General features: G+C 57.6%; 1 protein-coding gene across 2 annotated transcripts in view; it reads right to left on the bottom strand.

Annotated features, from left to right (window-relative positions):
* Window positions 1-24,338, bottom strand: part of SHISAL1 (shisa like 1) — an 81,470-nt gene that overhangs the window by 51,563 nt on the left and 5,569 nt on the right. The window lies entirely within an intron of this gene.

Here is a 24,338-nt window from a genome sequence, read left to right on the forward strand (position 1 = left end):
GCCCGCGGCGGGGCCAGCAGGCACGGGCGGGGACGCGAGTGTGCCGGAGCAGGGGCCAGGATGCGGATGGGGGCAATGCCGCATCCAATTTCCTTTCTGGGATGAATGAGTTCCCCAACCAGTCAACTGTCACCTCCCTTTCTTTTCACGGCAAAACCAGACTTCATCAGAGGGGTGCGGATGGATCAGGTGGTGGAAATAACCAGCAGGCTGAGGGTGGTGGGCACGGGAATGAGAATGGGGGTGAGCAAGGGGACTAGAAGTGAGCTCGTGCAGCTGCTAGGGGCCGGCAGGACCCAGGTCTCCCTGCTGTGTTCTAACGGGGACTTCCCTCCACCGCCCCTGCCCTGACCCCCTCCCTGCCCCACCCCCCAACCCCCACCGCAAGCATGCATCCAGCCAGCACCTTCCAGGCATTAGGGACCCAGCAACGAGCCAAACGCACTCAGCAGAGCTGACAGGGCACAGACAAATGGATGAGGAGTCCACAGGCTACGAGCCCCCTGGGGTCACACCCCAAACACCGAAAGCAGAGACTCGGATACGTGTCCACCCACGTCCACAGCAGCACAGTTCACAGCAGTGAAGGGAAGGGACAGCCTGAGCGCACACCGACGGGTGATGGGTAAACACCACACGGCAGGTGCTAACCGTGGAGCACCACTCAGCCTTCAAAAGGGAGGAAACGCTGCCACAGGCGGCAGCACGGATGAGCCCCGAGGCGGCTATGCTCAGTGAAACAAACCAGACGCACAAAAAGACACATACTGGGTGGTCCCGGTCATCCGAGGTCCCTAAAGGAGTCAAGTTCACAGAGACAGGAAGTAGGATGGTGGGGTGGGGGGCTGGGGGAGGTGGAGAGAGTGCTCCTTGGGGACAGAGCTCCCGTTTGGGATGAGGACAGAGTTCTGGAGGTGGATGGTGGGGGTGGAGGAAGTGTTGCAGACCGAGGCGGCAGCAGGTGCAAAGGCCCTGAGGTGAGAGCAGCAGGGAGCCAGGGGAGGTTGGGGGAGGGGCGGGCACCCGCAAGCCCCCTAGGGCAGCAGCAGGTGCAAAGGCCCTGAGGTGAGAGCAGCAGGGAGCCAGGGGAGGTTGGGGGAGGGGCGGGCACCCGCAAGCCCCCTAGGGCAGGGCCTTGGCTACTTTACATCAGGTTGTTGAGGCTTCAGGAAAACCTGAGAGACGGGTTCCCTGACTATCATCACCCCCACTCCCCAGGGGTTTGAGAGCTCAGGCTGGGGAGGAGGCCCAAGCGTGCCCTGCGTACTTGGCGTGGACTGCTAGAGCCCCACTGGGGTTGTAGCTGCATGTGGCTGGGGATGGATTTGCTGAGCACCTACTATGTGCCACGTTCTGGGTCAAGCGAGGTCCTGTGCGCCACCCTCTGCCCTCCCAGCTCTCCCGACCAGGGAGAGCTCGGGGACCCCAGCATGGGTCCGGGGCAGCTCTGAATCCTGAGTGGAGGCAGGAGGCTACCAGGGGGTGGGGGGCAGCTCAGAGGCTGGAAGTGTCGGACCAGGAGAGGGGGTCAGATTCACCACCAAACACGGGGTACCCTCAGATCCCTGCCCCTGCTCTGCGGCCCCTCCCCGGGCAGCTCATTTGGAGCAGGGGCGGCAGGGAGGCACCAGCGTGTCAGGGCGGCTCTGAAGTGTGGTGAGCCAGAATAGGAAAAGAGGGTGGCAGGGCCGGAAGACGCAGCCCGAATGCCTGAACACAGTGCTCACTCACGGTGACGTCGGTGCCAGCCCCTGGGGAGGGCCCCCGCCCACCCCTCCACCCAGGCCTCTCTGCTCCCCCCCACCACAAGCAGCCCTGCCCCCACGGGCTTCCAGCTTCTTAATTGCTCTGAGTCTGGGCCTCCTCCCCGCCTCCCTCAGGGCACTCCTGGGAGGATGAAGGAGATTAAAGCATTTGAAAGTGCTTAGGAAAGGATTTCATACTGGGGAGACCTAAGGATCACCCTGGGAAAAGACCCTGTGAGGGGTGGGGAGTGATAGGTCCTGAGCCCCCATCTGCAGGTGGGTAAGCTGAGGGTTTCCTGAGGGCCAAGACGGCCTCCAGACTCTGGGCTCCTCTGGCCCCTGTAGGGTGGGGCCACCCATTTTTTGAGCTGGGGCTGCAATCTGAGAGCTGGTGGGTTCACTGAACAAATGCTAGGGTGGGGGTCCTCCTCCGCCACGGGCCCAGCCCTCCCTCATGTTGCCCCTACTCCCTACAAAGCCCTGCACATATGGAGGGGGGCTGTCACTCACACCTGGGGTGCCCTCCTCTCTTTCCTGTGAGACCAAATCCTGTACTGCCTTAGAAGCTGGTCTAATGCCACCTCCTCCAGGAAGCCTGCCTTGATTCCATCAGCTGGAAGCAGCTTGTCCCTCCATTGAGGCTTATCATATTCCAACTCATCTCTCATTAATGTGTTAATTCAATGATTCATTTATGTATTCTCTCAGCATCCACTCATTGACTGCCCCCCCACCCCCAGCCCGCCCCGCTCTGGGCCAAGGCCTTGGCTGGGTTCTAGGGACTCAGGGTGTGCTGGGTGAGGGTGCCCACCAGCTCTATCTTATAGGACTGGTCCTCACGCCCTGTTCTATCAGACCATGAAAGTCCGGGTCAGGGCTTGGCATAGCCTGGGTGAGAGCCCCAGCCTGGCTGACTCTGATTCTTGGCTTCTTGGGGACACTGAAGCAACAGTGGCCTCAGGGCCTGCTTTGGGTGTGAAGGTCCCGCCCAGCACAGGTGTACCCACCACGGGGATGTGCTGTGCCTGCCGCGTCCATCCCCCCGTCCAGCGGAGCCCTCCTGTGATCTGCTCAGCCCCCTCCCCCATTCATGCCTCCAATCTCCACCATGTCCCCCTGTGTGGCCGCCTAGGATGAGTCAATGGGTGACGGATGCCACAGCCCTGCTGGTGGGACAAGGGTTGGGGTGGGGGCTGCCCACCTCCCCAGGCCCCCCCGGGCAGCTGAGGTGTCAGCACTGAAGGCTGAATTTGTGGTGGAAAGAAAACCCTGCAGAGAGTTACTGGGAACTTACATAAAAATTCCATTTGTCACGACCCAAGACAGCAAAGCTCAAAGCCAGCCAGCGACTCTGTTCCCGGCCGGGCCAGAACAAAGCGGCTTTGGATACCAGCCCTGCGGGGTTCCCATGAGAAGGCCAGCCCAGAGGTCACGCCGTCTGCAGCACCCACATTCGCCTGAGCCTGCAGAGGGGGACCTGGGTGTGTCACACTGGTGACATTTGGGGGCAGCCCCCCCAGCAGAGGCAGGAGTTGCGGCTGGCAGAGTGAGCAGCCCCCCCAGCCCCGCCCCGCAGGGCTGGCCCTGCCTCTGGGGCTGCGCCCCGGGGCTAGCTCAGACCAGCCGGCTTCTCCATGGGTGCTGTGTGCTGGCTTTTCACCATGTTTTCTCAGATGATCCCCAACAGCCCGATCAAGCAGCCATCAAACTCCCATCTGGTAAAGGACACTGAGGCTCAGAGAGGTGAAGTGACTTGCCTGCGGTCACACAGCTGCCCACTGGCTCCACCAGGGAGCAAGCCCAGTCTCCAAGCAGGCGATCCCTCCAGGCACTTAGGAGTTTCCAGGGCCTCCGGAGCCCCCCAACCCCCAGAAGGCACATCTACTACAGACAAATTCAATTTATCATGGTGGTTTAGTCGCTCAGTCGTGTCCGACTCTTGAGACACCATGGACTGTAGCCCGCCAGGCTCCTCTGTCATAGAATTTCCCAGGCAAGAATACTGCTGTGGGTTGCCATTTCCTTCTCCAGGGGATCTTCCGGACTCAGGGATCGAACCTAGGTCTCCTGCACTATAGGTGGATTCTTTACCGACTGGGCTATGAGAGAAGCTCTAATTGATCGTCCCTGGTTCTATTCCTCTGAGAACCAGTAAACTGCCCACCGTGGGAGCTGGTGGCCGATGGTAAAAAAGCTCGCATCGCAGGGAGAACGTTCTGGGTGAGCGGGACTCCCAGAGCGGATGGCCTCCAGAAGCACGCGTCAAGCACGCATCTCCGCGTCCACCCCTCGGGTCAGCCGGGGACTGCTGTTCCCAGATCCGAGGAGTATTTTTAAACACCGAATTTGGCAAGGCCTGAGTGTAAGGGAAGGAGGGCATGTGAAGAGAAACAGAGCCGGCGAAGATGAATTAAACCCCACCAGCAACAGCAGATCGGTTCTCGAGTCAGCCAGGCCAGGCAGGGCTGGGGACGGGGGCAGCGGTGGGGAGGGGCGCTGGGCCTTGGGCGCTGGGCAGGGGGCCGCTGCCCCAGACCCCCGCCCCCCAGGACTCTGCATGCCTGGTGACCACTGGCACAACACCTAGACTCTCCTCTTCTCCCAGCTTCTCCCAGACCCCTGCTCACCCTACCACGAGCTCCCCTAGGTGTGGCCAAGAGCATCAGGTCTTGCCTGGACCAGGTCAAGGCCAGTGGGGCTCGAAGGGCAGGCCTTGAACTTGGGCCACACTGCCTGGCTCCACCTTTTGTAACCACTCCCTGTGTGTCCTGGGACAAGTCTCCTTGGCCCTAAGAGGAGGATAAAAATAGTAGCTAATTCACAGAGTCCTTGGGATGATTGAACGAAGTGACGCATCTGAGGGCTTGGAAACGGGGCTTGGAACTCAAAAGTGTCCGTGGGGAGCGCTGCTCCTTGCCGGCCCCCAGCTGGCTCTGCCCCAGCCTCGCCCACCAGGCCGGGTCCTGCGGGCCTAGGACCAGCTTCCCAAAGTGCCCATCCGACCACCCGCCCACCTCCTCAGGTTCAAGTCCACGCCCTGTAAGCCTGGAACCAGCTTTCAAGGTTCAGCGGGGGTGCCCATCTCTCAGTGAAGCTTCCCTCCCTCTAATTCTCTCACTCCCCCGGGTGGGCTCCAAAGGCTGGCACGGTTGAGAGCGTGCTGCCTGCTCGGTTTGTGTCCCGACTTGAGAGCAAATGGGTTGGAGAAAAATAAGTGGCAGGCAGGGGGGTGTGGAGAACCCAGACCCCTTGCCGAGGGGGCGCCTGGCCTCTTCAGACACCGCCACCTGAGCCCTGTGTTATTTCACAGCATCGAGGACGAAGAATCGCCCGTGACTAGTTACGCACCTGTCACCCAAACACGTCCCACCTTGACCCATCCCTGCAGGGCTGCAGCTCTGCGGGGCGAGGACAGCTCCCATGCCAGCTTCTGGGCGCCAGGCACAGGTGGCAGAGCACAGGAGTCAGGGCCTCTGCTCAGGCTGGCCCTTCCCTGGGCATCCCTTCCCCCGACTCCAATGTCCACATCGGACCTACCACAAGGCCCGGCTCAAGTGCCACCTGGCCCAGGAAGCTGGTGAGGCGGCTCACCCTCTCGACCCCTAGTGTCCAGGGAACGGGTCCTCTTTTGCATGCCCATCAGTGAACAGGCCTCTGCTAGGGGCCAAACCCAGGGCTGGGTGGCATTGGGGTTCAGCCACAGACAAGAAGGACCAGGTCTGGCTGCCACGGGATGGCACGGGGACTGTGGGGGAGAGTCAGGAAGCAAGTGATCCCATGATGAGCTAGTAACTACGCCTGGGTGTTCTTCTTATTAACAGCAATATGAGCTCTGTGAATTAATAATGAAACAAGGGCAGAGCCCTCTGGGGCCTCATGAACAGTCCTGCGGGCAGAACAGGTGCCCACCAGATGGGTATCGGAACTAACCCTGGAGACAGCGGCCGGGCGCCCGCCCTGGGCCGGGAGGCGAGGACTCTGACAAGCTCACCTACTTCTTGACACCCTGAGGGCTATTCCCCTGCCGTCCCTGGGGTGCAGGTGGAGAGGCAGGCAGGGAAGAACCAGGATTCAAAGCCCGCGCTCTGCTCCTGCGCCCGGTCCTCATGGGCAGGCGGGTGTGTCACACTCCAGGCAGCCCACGTGTCCACACACATGTCTGCAACTGCACACACAGGCACAGGCGTGCACCCCTCCACGCCACGACCCACACACACTGGGGACCGGCACACGCAGCCCCGGCAGCGAGTTTACCCCCCAGCAAGTCCTCAAGCGTCCAGGCCCTTCCATAATCCTGGGTTTGTGAACCTTTGTGTTAAGGACAACGCCCACTTCGAGGTTATGAAATCTCAGTCCAAACGTGAAGTCCAGGAATAGACGCCAGTGTGAAGCAAGATCAGAGCGTGTCCTCCTGACCCTGAGGGCCTGTGGAGGGCAGGCGGGAAGCCAGGAAGTGGGCCGGACTCAGGCCAGCAGTCATGGCCACGACCTGTGTTGGGTGCCCTTCCCCATCTTCTCAATCACGCTGCACCCGCCCTGATGGCGTGCACTCTCTCCGTGAATCAGTCAAGCACACGGGGCCTCCCGGCATCCCTGTGCCTGAAACCCACCCTCCCCTCAAAGTCAGAGAGCTGCCTTTCAAAATGCAAATCCCATTGTACCATCACTGATTAAAACCTTCCAAGGGGGTGCTTTCTTGGTGGTCCAGTGGTTAAGACTTTGCCTTCCCTGGTGGCTCAGTTGGTAAAGAATCCACCTGCAATGCGGGAGACCTTGGTTCAATCCCTGGGTTGGGAAGATCCCTTGGAGAAGGGAAAGGCTACCCACTCCAGTATTCTGGCCCAGAGAATTCCATGATCTATATAGTCCATGGGGTCGCAAAGAGTCGGACACGACTGAGCAACTTTCATTCACTCCCGATGCAGGGACCGGGGTTCGATCCCTGGTCAGGGAACTAGATCCCATATGCTGCAACTAGGACCCAGTGCAGCTGAATAAAACTCCCCACACAAAACACAAAAAACCTTCCAAGCACCTCCCACAGCACTGGGGTGAAGGCCAGATTCCTGCCAGGGTCCTGACCCCTCCCTGGCCAGGAGGCCCACCTTCCAGCCACACTGACCTCCCTGCAGCCCCTTTACCACGGCCCCCACCCAATCCTGTGCCCACCCCTCTCCTGGCAGATTCAGATGAATCCCCCAGAGCCAGTGTTCACCAAGAGGTGTCCCCCCGACCCAGATATAAGGTCAGGAACCCTGCTGTGTGCGCTCACAGCCTGTCTACCTCTCCGCATACAGATGGTGGTTCATAGTTGCATGCTGGGTACAGTGGCTCTGTCTGAGCTATGTCTGTCTGCTCCCCTAGACTGCAGACTGTAAACTGGAGAATGGCTGAGACCCAGAACCGGTGGCATAGTTTGCAGGGCCCAGGGCAAAATGAAAAATACAGAGAAATATCTTCGTTCAAGAATCACCAAGCATTTGTAGACAGCCAAGGCAGAGCATTAAACCAAGTGTGGACTCTCTGAGCACGGACTGCACACTGTGAAGCCGGTCCGGCTGACACTGCTTGGTTTTACCACGATGTAACATAGAGCCCCTGAGAAGGCAGTGGCACCCCACTCTAGTACTCTTGCCTGGAAAATCCCATGGACGGAGGAGCCTGGTGGGCTGCAGTCCATGGGGTTGCTAGGAGTCGGATACGACTGAGCGACTTCACTTTCACTTTTCACTTTCATGCATTGGAGAAGGAAATGGCACCCCACTCCAGTGTTCTTGCCTGGAGAATCCCAGGGACGGAGGAGCCAGGTGGGCTGCCATCTATGGGGTCACACAGAGTCAGACAGGACTGAAGTGACTTAGAAGCAGCAGCAGCAGCATAAAGCCTGGCACATGGCAGTGTCAGTCGCTCAGTCGTGTCTGACTCTTTGTGACCCCGTGGGCCGTAGCCCGCCAGGCTCCTCTGTCCATGAGACTCTCCAGGCAAGAATACTGGAGTGGGTTCAGTTCAGTTCAGTTGCTTAGTCGTGTCCGACTCTTTGCGACCCCAAATGGAATGGGTTGCCATTTCCTTTTCCAGAGAATCTTCCCGACCCAGGGTTCAAACCCAGGTCTCCTGCACTGCAGGCAGATGGAAAGGACCAGAATTGGTAGCAGGGCACACAGCACATCTAGTCAATTAGCAAATGCTCCATTAATGGCACACAAGTAAGCCCTTTTAAACACTTGTTGGAGTGGTTGAATGAATGCAGATATTATAATTTCTATTTTTCAAATAAATTGAGCTCAGAGAGCCTAAGTGGCTTGCTTAGAATTGGAGGGTGGCAGGCCTGGGTTTCGAACTCAGGTTTGTCTGACCCCAAGCAGGGGCTCACAGTGGGTTCCGGGGAAGATGGCACAGGTTTTGGAGCTGGTCTCCCCTGGCCTAGAATCTGGGTCCTGCTGCTAAGTAGCTGAGTCTTCTGGGCTTCCTCATCTGTAAGATGGGAACCATGACCCTGCCGCTTGCTGGGGTGAGAAAGACGGGAAGCACCAGAACTGCTAGCAGGGCAGCCAGCACATCTAGCAAGTTAGCAAATGCTCTGTAGACGGCTCTCACCTGCTGGCGCCTACTGTTGTTTCTAAAGCTGATGGGTTCGGTCCCTGAGAGGTTGCTGTGTGCCCTTGAGCAAAGCAAAGTATGTTTGAATTCTTCCTTTCAAGAGTAGCGCCCTTAGCTAGCACTGACTTCCTTCCAGCTTCCCAGGTGGTGGAGTGGTAAAGAATCCATCTGCCAACGCAGGAGACACGGGTCCAATCCCTGAGTCGGGAAGATCCCCTGGAGGAGGAAATGGCAACCCACTCCAAGGTACTTCTTGCCTGGAAAATCCCACAGACAGAGAAGCCTGGCGGGCTAACGGTCCATGCGGTCGCAAAGAGCCGGACTCGACTGAGTGACTGATCACGCGTGTGTGACTTCCTTCTGCTTTGTCTGATTGTTAATTGCTTCCCTGTGCGGCACCAGCTCCTTGGGGTGGGGTGGGGGCGTTCTGTGCCTCTCTACCCCCACAGAGGATGTCTGCACACAGTAGGTGCTGAATACATGTTTGCTGCCCCAAGAGCAGGAACTCTGCCAACACTCATGGACCTGAATGCCAGGTCGGCTTTACTGCAAAGAGCGCATTCCCATGGGCACAGGCGAGATGCAGTCCGGGGCCTGAGCGTGACTCTCGCGGAGACAGGAGGGCAACTTTCACTGCCGACACCAGCAGTGACCTCAGGGGTCAGCCCTGGGTGGATGCCGCACACCCAAGCCAAGAAACCAACTCCAGAGTCTCGGAGAGCCCAGGTGGGACAGCGCAGAGTCCTGGATCTACATCCCCTGACCCCACCCACCGTCCCCGTATCAGGCAGGCTTGACAGTGCTTGCTGTACATGGTCAGTGTAGGGTCAACTCAGGAGGGGAGCGGTGAGCTCTGCAAGGTGCCCTGTGGGGTGTCAGCGCGGGTGTGACCATGGAACTGCGTGTAGGGCACCAGCAACTTGGAAACCACCTGCTCGCCCAGTCCCTCCCTCGAGAGAACATTCTAGCTGATCCCCGGAAGGGCCTCCTCCCCACCCCCACCAACCCGGTTCTGGTCCAAGTTCTAAGCCTGGCTAGTTTCCGCCCACCCTTCCTGCTCTCACCAGGCCCTCCAGGCAGGCCCCTTCCTTGAATGTTTGAGGCGGGCACTGCTACTCCCCCATTTCACAGGTGGGGAAACGGAGGCCCAGGGAGGGGAGCCATCCACCCGAGGGCATGCAGCTGAGGCTGGGCTGGAGGCCTGGATGCTCTGCTCCCTGCTTGGGGCCACGGCCAAAGGCACGTTGGTCCCCCGCTCCCAGTTAAGGAGAGGGCTTAGCTGAGAGCTCAGGAAGCCCTCTGCCTCTATGTTCTCTCGAGTTATTTGGCTACACCATGGAGATAAAACAACCAACCCCTGGAAATCCCAGCGGTATTTTTTTCCCCAGTGGAGAAACACAAAAATATCACATGAAGAATGAATCACTTAAAAGTGTCAGGCCAGGGAGAAGAAAGACAGACCCGCAGACTGTCAGAGGGCGCCCTGATTTCTCTCCCCACTCTGGGGGCCCCTTTCCAGCTCCTTCTGTGGGAGGGGGCTCTGGCTCCAGGGACCCTTCTTCACTGAGGAGAACAGAAGTAAGCACAGCCTCAGTTTCTCGTCTGTAAATGGGGATAACATGCCCCCCTTGAAGGACTGTTGGGAGCGGCCACGGAGGTGGGGGAGGCCTCCATCCAGCAGCATTGGGCTAGGGACTGTAGACACAATGGTGGGCTGAACAGACCCATCCCATCCCCCATGGAGCCAGCCAGATTCCATGTGCCGTGACTCGGGGCCCCTGCGCACAGAGGCAGGCCCTGACCTGGTCTGGATCGAGGGTGTCCCCAAGGAACACGAGATTGGTGAGATCAGCGGGCTCCTCCAGACCGGGTGAGGTGGGCCTGGCAAGGAAGCACGCCAGCAGGGAGCCGGGCGAGTGCAAAGACCAAGGGGTGGGACCAGGCTCAGGGAGGGGGCGGCTGCAGTGGGAGCAAGAGGCAGGGCCCTGTGAGCACCCCTGGCACACAGTAGGTGTGACGGGACTCTGTGGGGCCTGCCCCCAAGGGTCATAAACCAGGGGTTTGGCCCTTTCAGATGAGGAAGGGGCGGGAAGCAGAGATGAAGACTGAACCCGATGGGTGAGGGAAGGCAGGCAGGGCCGGCCCACACTCACATGGAAGGGGCAGCGGCCAACCATGGCCTTGGGGTCTGCCTACCCCGTCCTCTGCCTGGACATGCCAGGCTGGCCAGCCGGGCACGAGCACAGGAAGAGACCATCAGGGGAGCTGGGTGTAAAGGACAGGTGAGAAAGGGTACCGGGTCACCAGGGCAGGGCCCCAAAGGCATCCAGCTTTGGGGAGGAGCTTAAAGAGGGGATGGGAGCTAGGGGAGGGGCTGGAGCTGCCCTAGGTCAGAGTCTCATGCTTCTTCCCCCACTCTAAATTCCCTCCCATCCCAGCTTCCTCGCTGGTCCACAAAGCTCAAGCCTGTCTGGGCATTTGACCCTCTATTCACCCGCCAGCTGAGCTAGGCTCTTGACAGGAGACACCAAAGCACAGAGATGGTCTGCAACTTGCCTGAGGTCACACAGCCTGCAGGCAGAGGACCCGAGCTGGTGGTCCGGGACCAGCTTCTGTGTACCCCATATGGGGTTGCTAGCTCTGCCCAGAGCCTGCTCCCCACCCCACAACCTGCCCAACACAGCCTTCACTGGGGCCCCTCATGTCCTTCTGGGACTGAAAGTCACTCCATGGCCTGGCCCGGCTCTTCCCCCAGGCAAGGCGCTTGTCCAGGGCAGGGACCCTGGCTCCTGGCAAGGCTCAGGGGGGTTTGCTCCAAAGGAAGTCGTACCTACACAGTGCGGATCTGGGAACACCCAGGACATCACAGCCCCGGCCTTCCGGACTCCCAACCACGATCAAGCCTACACCCCAATAAATGAGAGCGACTCGGTCAGGCCTTGTACAGGCCAAGGAGCATGGCTGCCGGCCAGTGTGGATGGGAGCTCAGCGGGTCCTTCTGGGGCGAGAGGAGGCCGGGCAGCTGGAGAGAGCCTCAGCCCTGCCTCAGTGGCGGGGGCCCAGCTCAGGCCCGGGGCCGGGAGTGCTGCCTGGAGACTGTCCCCAGGGCCAGGCTCAGATCTCCCCACCTTTCTGTCTTCACAACACCCCACAAAGAGTCCCATTTTACAGGTGAACAAACCGAGGCTGGTCCTCATGATGTCTCACGGCTCAGAAGCAGCTGAGCTGGGGCTGCAGAGGCACATCTGGGCTAACATATCACATGATGAGACTCCCAAGGTCTTAGCCAGATGCTGGCCAGTGATGTCACTTCTGGAGGCTGTCCTCCGTGCCGGGCACTGCCCCGGCGAAACACACTGGTGAATACGTTCAGCCTGCTGCGCTCTGGGAAAGGAACCCCAGACACGCAGAGCCCGAGGAGGAGGGTATGTCCACCTGACTCCACGGCTGGGCTGGCTTCCTGGCTGCCCGCTTCCATACAAACCCCACCCCCCAGCACTTCCCCCGCTGGCAGCAGGAGCCCTCTCTTACAGGGAGAGCTGCCTGCATCGGCTGCTGTTGGAAACACATCATGTGACCCTCTGGACATAGTCAAAGGGCCCGTGGGCCTCTACAGCCGGGTCTCCCTGCTCCAGGCACCATCTCCACACCCAGGGCCCTTTGTGTCTTGTCCCACTGCCCCGTCTGTAGCTGGCGTTTCTGTTGTGACTGGTGCCACAGTGGCCTTTAAAGCCAGGCCAGAATGGAGGCCGGTTCCCTCTCCCTCCCTCCCATCACAGGACCCTGCCTGCCCTGAGCGGGGCCAGAGATAAACCTTTCTTGTCCCCTGAAGTCACAAGTGCTCTGCTTACAGCAGACAGAGCGCTGGGTCCAGACGGGCCCGGGTGCCCCTCATCTGGTCACCATCCAGGTGGACAGGGGCAGTCCAGGGTGACCAGCACTGTGAGGATGAAGCCAGGGGGCCGTGGGAGCCCAGGAGAAGTGCCCGAGCCAGCCTGGCTGCATGGAGGGTGGGTGTTAATTTAATCCTCACGATCAAGAGGTGTTGAGTTTACCCTCAGTTTATAGATGAGGAAACCGAGGCACAGAGAGTTTAAGTAACTCACCCTGGGTCACCCCGCTAGCTGGAGTGAAGCTGAGACTCAACTCACACCACAGCATTCGGCAGTGGGGACGGGTAGGAGAGGAGGCAGAGAGATTAAGACACGCAGGAGAGAGGGTCCCTTCAGTGCAATAAACACAGGACTGGGTTGGGGGCGGCAGTCACCCCGGGAACACGGCTTCCCCTGCCTCTGGTCTGAGGTGCAGCACAGCTGCGGAGAACCAGAAGGAAGGGATCTGACCTTGGGCTCTGCCGCTGCTCGGCTGTGTGACCCTGGGCCAGTGCCTTGACCTCTCTGAGCTGGGCTGCCTCAGCCAGATCCTGGGCACATACGTCATCATATGAAAGTACAGCGGCATCATGGCATTTACCGCGGGTGACGACCCTACACGGCAGGAACTCCTTCGCTCCTCTTTAAAAGAGGCTGTAATCACAGCACATCTGCCTGGAGGGCTGGCAGGGGTCCCTGGAGGGAGCAGGACCCCACAGCAAGCTCGGGGCAGCCTCCTGCGCACAGAGGCTGTGATGAGCAGTACTAATGCCCCTACCCCAGGCTCAGCAAAGGCCCTGCTGGCCGCAGGTGCGAGGTGCGAGAACCTTCTCGGCCACCCTGTGTATGGGATGGAAACCCTGGAGACAGTCCAGCTGGAGGGACCGGAGAAGGATTGCAGGATGTCCAAACACCAAACACCCTGCAGCCGCTCAAACGAACGTCACGGGGTGTTCTAGCAACCCTGGGCCGAGGGAGAAACTTCTGTCCCCAGGTCACATCCTGCACGGTCCGAAAGGACTACGAGAAATGTGCTTTTGAAGAAAGCCTGCAGCTGTGACAGGGGCACAGAGGGGAGTGGGGGTGACGGGGTGGCCCCAGGGGACGTGGGGCTCCTGTTCCGGCCATCATGCTGGCTGGCGGGGTCAAGGATGTTTATCCCCTGCTGCCGGGATGTTCCAATTCCCGTAAGGATCTGTCTCTGTGTGATTCCCACCTCCTCCCGGGCTAGTCCCAGACACTCTGCCCCTTCAGGAATTTCCTGGTCATGAATCCAGGTAACTTGGCCTCCTCATCCATAAACTGGGGACACTGGTCATGACCAATCCTCCTATGCTCAGCAATATGCCCCCAAACCAGGTGGGACCATCTGATGCAGCCCAACCTCCTCAGACAGATCGCCCAGCCTCTGTAAGTGGGTGTCCTGCGCCTCCCCAACCCCCCAGGTCACGGGAAGGTGACGGGTGAAGAGGGTGCTGGGTTGAGGCGCCCTCGATCATCCACAGAGCGACAGCAGGCGATTCGGGGGGTGGCAGCAGGGTCTCTGTCCCAGCGGGGAGATGACGCCAATCGGACGCTGGGAACCTGGTGGAACCTGGTACAGGTGTCAGGGGAAGGGGAGGCAGCTGAGTCCCCACGAGGTGCCCTTGACACCCTGATTTCCTGCGAGCACGCTCCCCCAACCCAAGGAAGACTGACATTCTCACTTGCCGAGGAGTTAGTGTTACTAATGGCAGACCCCAGTGTAGATATAGGGAACCGACCAAGCCCGGTGAGCCAGCTGGGGGCCTGGGGTACCCTGGGGCCTGGGGTACCCTGGGATATGCTGTATCTGGGGAGAGGTGTCTGGGTCAACGGCATAGCAGGTGGTGGGGAAGAGCCAGAATTTGTCAGCTCAGGACTGTGCAGAAGCCGGGGACCCCTCAGACCCTTGGTTTCCTCTTCTGTCTAATGAGGATGGTGTTCAGAATGGGGTGAGGTGATGGAAACTGCCGTGAGGGACCCTGGAGGTGGCTGGACCAGTGTGGCCTGGAGTGTGGGCTTGTACTTCATTTGGGAGCTGGTTAGAAATGCTGGCTGCAGGCCCCCTGGGACCTGTTGGACTAGAACCGGGGTGGAGACAAGGAATTTGTATTTTGCCAGTTTTCCGAGGGATTCTGATGCCCGCTCAGGTGTGAGAACCTCTGGGCTAGGTCAGAGGACGGGAAATTTTTCTGTGAAGGGCCAGATAGTACATATGAAGGGCTCTGTGGGTCACAATGACTCAACGCTGCATTCAGAGCAAGAAAGCACCCCTAGACAATATGAGCTGCATGGCAGAGGCTGTGTGCCAATAAAACTTTATTAACAAAACCGGGCAGCCCAGCTTTCGCACCCCCACATTGTAGCCTCAGTGCCCAAAGCACAGTCCACAGCCCAGTGTGGTAGCATCTCCCGGGAGCTGGCAGGGCCCCACGGCTGCATCCCGGGCTGTCCACACACAGGGAGAAGGAGGCACGTTCCCCAGGCAGCTATAGGCCCCGCGGGTTCCTTCTGGGCCTGATAAGGGGGGCTGGGAGGTGGGGGGCTGGGAGAGGGGCTGCTGGGAGAGTCTAACAAACCACGGCACCAACACGGCTAATTGGAAGCAGCTGCCGTTGCAACCAGAGACTTGTCAGCTGTGATTAAGCGAAGTTGCCTTCAGGCCAATCAACTTCAAAATTATGCAAATAGGGCCGCAGCAGCGACCACAGGGGTGGTGCGGAGCTGGTTCCCCCACCCAGCCTGGCCTGAAAGGGCCCCCCATCCACGCATCTCCCCTGAAGCAGCTCCACTTCTGGGGGTTAATGAGCCTCCCGCCCACACTCTCTGTAAATTGGCACCGAAGCTGCTAAGCAGAGCCGGAGGTGAACATGCAGCCAGCCGCCCAGAGCCAGGCCAGGCCCAGACCCCTCTCTCAAAAGCTCAGCTGCCCTCACTGGCCTGGGAGGTCACCAGGTCACCAGCCTGGCCGGCCACACTGGCCCTCAGTGAGCCAGGCAGGGTATCTCCTGGGAGGCTGCACGCCAGGAGGGTTCCCTGGTGGCAATGGCTGGGCAGAGATAAAAGAGGACGCTTCCAAAGGTGGCAGGAGGTGGCTTGAGGCCACCCTCCCTATGGCTTGCTAACACTTGCTCACCCCTACCAGCTCTCCTGGGCCCGGACCTGGACTGGGTGGCCTCCTGCTCATCTCCATTCCTGGGACCTCCGGCACCCCACATGTGCTGTACCCCAAACTTAACTCCTCAGTCATCCCATCCCCAGAAGAACAAGCGATCAGTCACCAGACTGGGGTAGGGGGCCAGGAGGGAGGGAAGACCCCGCTCAGGCACGCCCCTTCAGGTGAATTCCCTGAGTCTCGGAGGGTGGCAGCGTCACGTGTCTTAGGAGATGGGAGGGGAGGCCAGCTCAGGCCCAAGGTCATCGTGTCCGGGTGCCGGCAGGTGTCTGGGTAGCAGCTGGCTTCTGGAATCAGACCAGACCCTCTGAGCCACTCCACTGGCATTTATCTCTTCCTGTCTGCTCTCACACCTTCCCAGCCTGGGGGCGCCTCCCCAGCAAAGCCAGGGTCAGCCAGCACGTCCTCTGTTTAAACCTGTCCTCCCCCAACTGGTGACCCATTCTGAGTTTGCACACTGGAAACAAAAGAATCCATAAAGAAGTGTCTGCAGGCGTTCAGAGTGGCCGGAGCCCCCTGACATCCCGCAGGTGGGCTCTGACCCCGGGGCTTTGACACCGAAGATGCTTAAGAAGGACCCGGACAGCAAGGGGCAGAGCACAGACCCCAGCTGGATGGAAGACCCCACCCTCAGGCTGAGAGCAACCTGCCCCCCCAGGGGGAGGTCCCTGCTTCACTGAGCAGAGCCTGGGGCCAGGATGAGCCTTCCTCCAGGGGTCCTCCAGGGGCTGAACACGACTCCGGGACCATCGTGGCAGGCTTCCTCCTTTTTGAAACTGAGCATTGCTTATGGTGCAGAAAAAAAAAAAAGTTGCAAAATTTTATAGCATACGTTGACATCCTGGTAAACAGTGTTATGGAGGTCTAATTAGTGCACTGCGGTGGGGAAAACGCTGCTCCGAAATTTCTGGGGAATCGAGAGGTAACATCAAAAAGCATTGATGAGAGAGCCGTCGACAGGAAACCGGATCAGAACTGGGGCGTGAGGACGGGTCTTCCTGGGGAGGCGGGTGCTGGGCCCACGCCCGGCGGAGAGGTGGGGTTGGAGGGGGACACGGTTGCCCTGTGACCCTGGACACGTCCCTTTGCCTCTCTGGGCCTCTCCCCATAAAGTGGGGTGCTAACCCCCAGCCTCCCATGGGCAGGTGGGATTACACGAGACAGAATATGTGAAACCCAACCGAGCTGGGACCTCAGGACGTGGGTGCAGATAGAACCCAAACAAGAGTTAAACTGAGTCTCATGACTTGCCTTCCACATGTGGAAACGAGAGGAAGAGACGATTCTCGAGGACTTACTATGTGTTGTCTGGCCCGCATGACGGACATTTGACAAAAATCGTCTCCTTTTAATGTTTTTTTTTTTTTAAAGGGTACTACTGCTCACAGTCAGCAGATGAGAAAACTAACACTCAGAAGTGTGAACCTACACAAGATCACACAGCAGCTGAGCTCCTGGGACTTGGGTCCAAGCTGGTCTTGTTTCCAAGTCAAGGTTCTTCCTTGACGGGCCTTTGGCTCTTGGCCTTGGTATCTGGGGAGGAAATAGTGGGTGGAGGAGGGAGTTGCCACATTCTCAAACAGAACTGGAGAAGGCAATGGCACCCCACTCCAGTACTCTTGCGTGGAAAAGCCCATGGATGGAGGAGCCTGGTAGGCTGCAGTCCATGGGGTCACGAAGAGTCGGACATGACTGAGCAACTTCACTTTCACTTTTCACTTTCATGCATTGGAGAAGGAAATGGCACCCCACTCCAGTGTTCTTGCTTGGAGAATCCCAGGGATGGCGGAGCTTGGTGGGCTGCCGTCTATGGGGTTGCACAGAGCTGGACATGACTGAAGCGACTTAGCAGCAGCAGCAGCAAACAGAACCACTGAGAATTTCCCCCTCTCCCAATGCCTGGGGGAAAAGAGAAGAGCCCATTCTCTGGGGACTGGAATCAGCTGATTCCATTTCCTACTGGGCTGGAGCCCTTCCCAACCCTCCACACTCAGGACTTGCCAGTGATCCAGCCCCTGGTTGAAATCCCCCAGAACTCAGTGCGCCACCACCTCTGGGGATAGATTGGGAAGTGGGGAGGTGGGACCTGCCTCCCTGCCTCTCTGCACAGCACCCTCTGCCCGCTCCGGTCTGGCCCCACAGCGACCCGTGGGCACTTGGCCCCAGTGGTGAAAGACCCCGTTCAGGAGTTGTGTCTGCAGGAAAGGAAAGCACCCGTGCTGGGGGAAACCTGTGATGTCTCAGACCTGCCCCTGGCCCCAGGGATGGCAGGGGAACATCCGGGTCTTGGGGTCACAGCTCTGGTTCCAACCCCACCTCCACCACTTACAAACACAAGACCATGAGCGGGTCACTTCATTCAAAGCCTCTGTTCCTTCCTGTCTGCCTCCCTCCCTTCCATCCATCACTCAGGCTGGAAACCTGCCAGATGCCAATCCCAGATCTAGGCCCTGAGGATACAGGAGTGAGGAGACAGACGCAGCCCGCCCTTGGCATGGAGACGCCTTGTCTGCCTGTCCCGCGCATCCATGTGAGTCCCCTGCAGACCGCTGCCTCCCCGAGGCTGCCGCCAGGGAGGACGGCCCCTCTGAGACCCCTGGCTTCCCAGCCCAGCACTGGGCACGGAGGAGGAGGCGGCGGCGGCGGCGGCGGGGTGTGGGGGTAGGAGTGGGCCAGGGCAGTGGCGGAACAGGCAGCGAGGGGGTGAGAGGCCCTGGCCACGGCCTCGGACAGTCCACAAATAAACTCCAGCTCGTCGCCTCTTCCCCACTGAGAGAGAAAATAGCTTTCACACTATATTTTCTGATTTTTTTTTTCACTTCACTGCTTCTAAATCGATCCAGAACAGATTGTCCAATTGTCTGAATTTCAGGAGAAAAGCCTCCTAATCTTCCCCAGACTTCTGCCAGGCCCCGACCCCCTCCCCCGGAGACCCCACTCCTTGGCCAGACCCCAGCCAGACATCCAGGGACTGCCTGGGCTTATCTGCTAGCCTGACCTGCAGGCGACGGACAGGGGCCCCCTCAGGATAGGTGGGCGTGCACTCCCAGAAGGGTGCTTGTGCCCGGACCCACTGGACAGAAAGACTGTTGTCACAGGAAGGATGGAACTTACCCTACACTGTGGGACAGTGGAGCCTGGGGGCCTGGGGTGGAACCAGAGGCTACCACCTGCCTCCTCTAATCAGGAAAGGACTCTGGGTGCTGGATGAGCCACACACCATAGGCAGCTGTGAAGGACCGTCATGATTCCCGTTGACAATGGCGGTAGGGCAAACAGGTGTCATCGAGTGTGCCTACAGGATCAACTGGTCAGGACTGTGGGGGTGAGGGGACTGGGCCGGAGCACATCCTGACTCCATGCTGTGATGGATTGATTAGCCATGTCTGCCCTGGGTGCAGCAGTGGCCGGTGGCGGTACTCAAGCCACACATCTGCCATCCCGCGCCTACAGAGTAAAGTCCAAACTCCTTAACTAGCCCGAGTCCTTGGAGATCAAGCCACTGCCAACTTCCATGGGCTCACCTCAACAACTTTCCAAAAATACCACAGGACAGCCATGCCATCCAGACGTTTCCCAGACTTTGTCCTCTGGGCTCTGTATGCACTGTTTCCTCTTCCTCAAGATCCCCCGACCCTTAGCTCAGCCGCCTGGCCAGCTCATCCTCCATTCCCTTTGGCGCCACCTCCTCCGGTGAGGCCTCCTTGATGTTTGGCCCTTTTCCCCCAGGCAGAGTCTCTACCCTGCCCTCTGGTCTCACCCCCATCAGGGCCGTCCCTTATGCGGGACTTGGACCCAGGCAGAACAGTCTTTCTGGGGACCCGGAGTCCCAGCAGGACAAGCCCTGAGTACAGTCTTGGGAGTGAATAGTCAGTCACACAGCACACACACAGGTAAACGCTTGCCCGCTCCTGGCAGACACCTGGCCCCTTTGGAGAAGGTCCCAGGCGCAGCAGAAACCAGACTCCAGACGTTAAGGACACACTGGCCTCGAGCTCCAGGCCCAGATGATGCTGAGGCAGCCCCAGGGCAGACCCTCGCCGGCTCCTGCCAGGTCCCACCCATCCCCAAGGACTCACTCCCCCATGCGTCTCTGCCAAAGAGAAGGAATGCAAATAACAGTGACAAATGGGTGGGGCCTGTGGAGGCCTCCCTCCTGGAGTGCTTTGCCTCCGTGGCCCTCTTTCAGACACACTGCAGGAGGGTCTGCTATGGACCCTGCTCTGCAGAGGAGGAAACTGAGGCAGAGAGGATGGAGGTGGCTGGGCAAGGCTACCCAGACGTAAGGGGGCGCACAGGAGCATGGTGACCCACACCTCCAGGCCAGCACCTCTCCTGACCACAGAGGGTGCCCTGCCTTCTCTTCATCCCGCATGGGAAGATCTGAATCCTGGCTTCGCTCCTTAGCAGCTTTCCCTGGGGAAGCTTAGCTGTCCCTGGGGAAGCCACAAGTGATCCATCCTTGTTCAGGTGTATTACAAGTATTAAATCAGGTAGTATTTGCAAAGCACCCAGAACAGGGCTAGGCAAAGTTGGGGGACCTCCCGGCAGGTCAGGGCTCCAGGGCCCAGCGCCCACTCTGTGGCCTCAGCAGGTTGGCAGTGCCCTCGCCCCTCACTCTTTTTCAGAACCCATGTCTACTGCCCTCTTTGGAAGGAACCAGGTGGCCCACAGGCTGGCGGTCCGCACTGCCTGCACCGTGCCTCCCCCAGCCTCAGAACCTTCCCGCAACCTGCCGTCCACTGCACGGAGTCCAAACGCTTCCTCCGACTTGCCACGCACCTTCACAAACCACACACCACGCTCAACGTGTGAGCTTCGTGCATCACCACGCCCCCAAAGGAAACAGCATTCCCCCATACTGTGGAGGAGGAGACAGAGGTTCCAGGAAGCACCAGGACTCCTCTGCCCTAAAGAGGGGGAAGCCACAGTCTGAATACAGCTCTGTCCAGCTCCCAAGCCAAACTGTCAGGGACATCAAGCAACCTGGGTCTTCATCCTCGGCCCCTCATCGCCAGTTCCTGGAAGGTGGATAAACGTTCACGCAGAGAAGAGAGATCATATCCGGCTATAAAACTCATTCTATCTCATCACTCAGCACTCAAAGAGAAGACTCTGCCCCAGTCCTTGGGCCCCTTCCCGAGCTTCCCTGATCTTAGGCTTTCCATGTTTCCTGACAGCCATCGCTCACTCATTCATTCGTTTACCCATTCATCCATCCACCATGCATCAACCTGTGCATCCATCTACCCACCCATCCATCCACCCATATATTATCCATCCCTCATCCATCTATCCACCCACACATTCATCCATCCACCCACCCACCCAACCATCCATCCATCCATACATATGTACATACATCCACTCATTCATCCATCCACCTATCAACCTGTCCATCCATCTACCCATACATTATCCATCCCTCCATCCATCTATCCACCCACACATTCATCCATCCACCCACCCACCCAGCCATCTATCCATCCATCCACCCATTCATTCATCCATCTGTTCATTTACCCATCCATTCATCTTTCCTGGTGGCTCAGATGGGAAAGAATCTGCCTGCAATGCTGGAGACTAGGAGTTGATCTCTGGGTTGGGAAGATCCCCTGGAGAAGGAAATGCCAACCCACTCCAGTATTCTTGCCTGGAGAATCCCATCAACAGAGGCTACCGTCCATAGGGTTGCAAAGAGTTTAACACTCCTGAGCAATGAACACATCCATCCAGCAGTTCATCCCTTCGTTCACAGACCCACCCAAAGCATGCCTGAGCTAGAAGCTGCTACACAGCTAAATCAGGAATGAGTGGTCTCTACCCTTCATGGACAGAGAGAAAGTCCACTGCTTCTGTGCTCTCCGGGTGTTCCTGTTATTAAATGTAGTTGATGACAATGTCAACAGTATTATTTACTGAGTTCTTATGCGCTTGGCTCTGTACCGGATATGCTCCTTGAGTCAACTCTTTTCATTCTTGCCAGAACTCTTGCTAGGTGAGTGCTTCTCCATTTTTAGAGGAAGAAACTGAAGCTTGGAGAGGTTTTATAACTTGCCTAAGGTCACATAGCTATTAGGGGTTGAAACTGGGATTCAAATCTTGACGGCCCCTTCCAGAGTTTGGGGATAATAAATAATAGTTATCACTGTAATTGATCCAGGAGCCTGGAATGTCACAGTCCTCACCTTGAATCCTCAAAACCACCCTTGTAAGGCATTATTATGACTATCATAAACATTATCAAGCTTATTTTAAAAATGAGGACACTGAGGTTCAAAGAGGGAAATAAGCAGTCCAGCATTGGCCGCAGGTAGGGGATGTGAACCCAGGCAGGTGAGCCCAAGAGCTGGCTATCTCGCCGCCCTGCTCTGTGGTTGCCATGGCACCGGGCAGGCACCAGGGCAGTCTAAGGGGCCACTGTATTCACTTCTTCACTTAATCAACAACCACAGTCTTGGAATCCCCTGTTCTGGGGGTTCCTGGATGATCAGGTTTGGGTCCCTCCCAGCTGCTTCATCAAAAGACTGGAGAAGTGTTCACAGAGTAACAGGTAATAAAGTGAGATTACAGAGAGCTGATGTGTCTTTGAATACACACGATGCGCTAAGCTGCAAATCCATCTTATCTGATTCACGCAACAACCCATTTCACAGATGAGGAAACTGAGGCTCACAAGTTATATAACCTGCCCAGGGGCATAGAGTTAGGAACAAGCAGAGAGGAGACTGGTTCATGGTGGAGCCCCAAGTGCAGCCTCGGTGGTCCAGGCTGCTCCCCTGGGATCGGAGCCAGGAGCTTCCCTGCAGCTCTGCTTGTTGCCCTGACGATGGGCCTCAGCTCAGAGGCCCTGCTTATCCTCCAAAGGCCTCAAGGTCTCAGGGATCAGATTCTGAGCAGTGACAGCCAGATGATGCTGTGTTCCCCATCTGCTCCCAGAAAAATCTAAACAACAGGGCTCTTTAGAGGCAAGCCCATGGGAGGGTGGGTTGGGTTCCTCCTGAGCTGAAGGGTGAACTCCACTGACCAGGCCTCTTTGGCCAGGCCTCTGGGGCTCAGTGATGATCCCAGGCTTTCCACAAATGGGCAGGGAGAGGCTCCATCTTCCCATTTTCTGGATGTAGAGACTGAGGCTCAGAGCCCATAGGTCTGGCATGGACATCCTGGGACTCCTGTCCTAAAGCCGAGCCTGGGCTGTAGCCGAGAAGGAAGAGCAGAAAGAGGATCTTGTAGACTTTGGTATTAGTAATTCTGTTATTCTTTGACTTAATGTTTAGAATTTCCATTTAGCGGGTTACAGTATGTTCTGCTGGCCCCATGCTGCTGCTGCTGCTAAGTCGCCTCAGTCGTGTCCGACTCTGCGACCCCAGAGACAGTAGCCCACCAGGCTCCACCATCCCTGGGATTCTCCAGGCAAGAACACTGGAGTGGGTTGCCATTTTCTTCTCCAATGCATGAAAGTGAAAAGTGAAAGTGAAGTCACTCATTCGTGTCTGACTCTTGGTGACCCCATGGACCGTAGCCCACCAGGCTCCTCCGTCCATGGGATTTTCCAGGCAAGAGTACTGGAGTGGGGTGCCACTGCCTTCTCCATAGAGCCCATCTAACCCAGAGCCTTAGGTTTCAGAGCTCGGACTAGGTTCCTGGCCATTTGCCTCTCCTCTCTGGCCTCTGTTCTCCTTAGGGAAAAGGAACCTAGGAAGGTAGCCCTGGGGTTGTCTGAGGGTGCTGGAATATAATGGGCAAAAAAGGGCTTTGTAATAAAGGAATCTGCAAACATTGAAATCCCAAGATCCAAAGATGTCTGAGACCCATTTTAAGACTTTCTTCAGGCGCTCCTCTGCCTCCTGAATGCCCTCTGCCCCCTTGTGCTGGCACACTTCTATCCACCTTTTAAGACCCAAACCAAAAGTTACCTCCACCAGGAAGCCTTCCCTGACCCCTCAGGTATAGTGGGACCTCATAGGTGTCTGTTTTTTTTTTTTTTTTTTTCCCCTGCTCTTCTGCCTCCAACAGACACACCACAAAACCCAGCAAGGCAGGGTCCTGTTTTAACCATCTCTTGTTCCCCGGCTCTGGCACTGTGTCTGGTACAGCATAGGTGTCCCGGAAAGGTGGAATGAGCCAGAGCTTAAATGCGTATTCTGTTGGTCTATAAACCCAGCTGTGCGTGGACGATTCTCCTGACAAAGAAGAGGAGCCTGAAGTGAAAGCAAATCACCATCATTTCAGTAACCCGCTCAGGGAGCCGTGGAGGAAATTCTTGAGCTGGATTATGGAAGGAATTTGCCTTTATTTTTAATTTGTGCCGATATCTAAGAAAGCAGCACTTTCTTTTCAACCCATCATGCGCCGGGGAGCTTCCAATCTGGCGCAGGAGGCAAACTTTCCCAATTTCCCGATGCAAATCTCGCAGCCTCGGTAAAGCGGCCGTCTCCGCCCTCCGCCGGGCATTTCTCAGATGCTTGCCAGCAAGGAATAATCAGATTATGTAGCTGGGTTTTAAAAGATCACGGTTTGTCTCATTTTCCAGGGAAGTGTGAACCAAAAAAAAAAAAAAAAATTCTTTTTTTCCTCCCAGAGCTCTGTTAAAAGCTTCCAGAACTTACTTAATTCAGTGTTAAATGGGTGTAATTTGGGAAACTCATGCATTATTTCTTAATTTCTTGAAGGCGAGTTTGCGCTCATCTGCTGGGGTAGGTGTGCGTGTGGACAGATGGGCGGGGATGGGAGTGTGTGCCCCAGACCGGGGAGGAAAGGGGGCAGCAGGTCCACAGCATGCCAAGGAAACGCTCCATTCATGGCTGGTGGCTGGAAACGTGTGACAGGAGGCGTCTGCATTTCATCTCACGGCTTCTGCCTCTCCACTTGCATGGCCAGGGAGGGCGAGATTCTGAAGACTTTCCCTGACGGTTTCACGTCTGC

This window comes from Bos taurus, chromosome 5 (genome assembly GCF_002263795.3).
Source record: "Bos taurus isolate L1 Dominette 01449 registration number 42190680 breed Hereford chromosome 5, ARS-UCD2.0, whole genome shotgun sequence".
NCBI lineage: Eukaryota > Metazoa > Chordata > Mammalia > Artiodactyla > Bovidae > Bos > Bos taurus.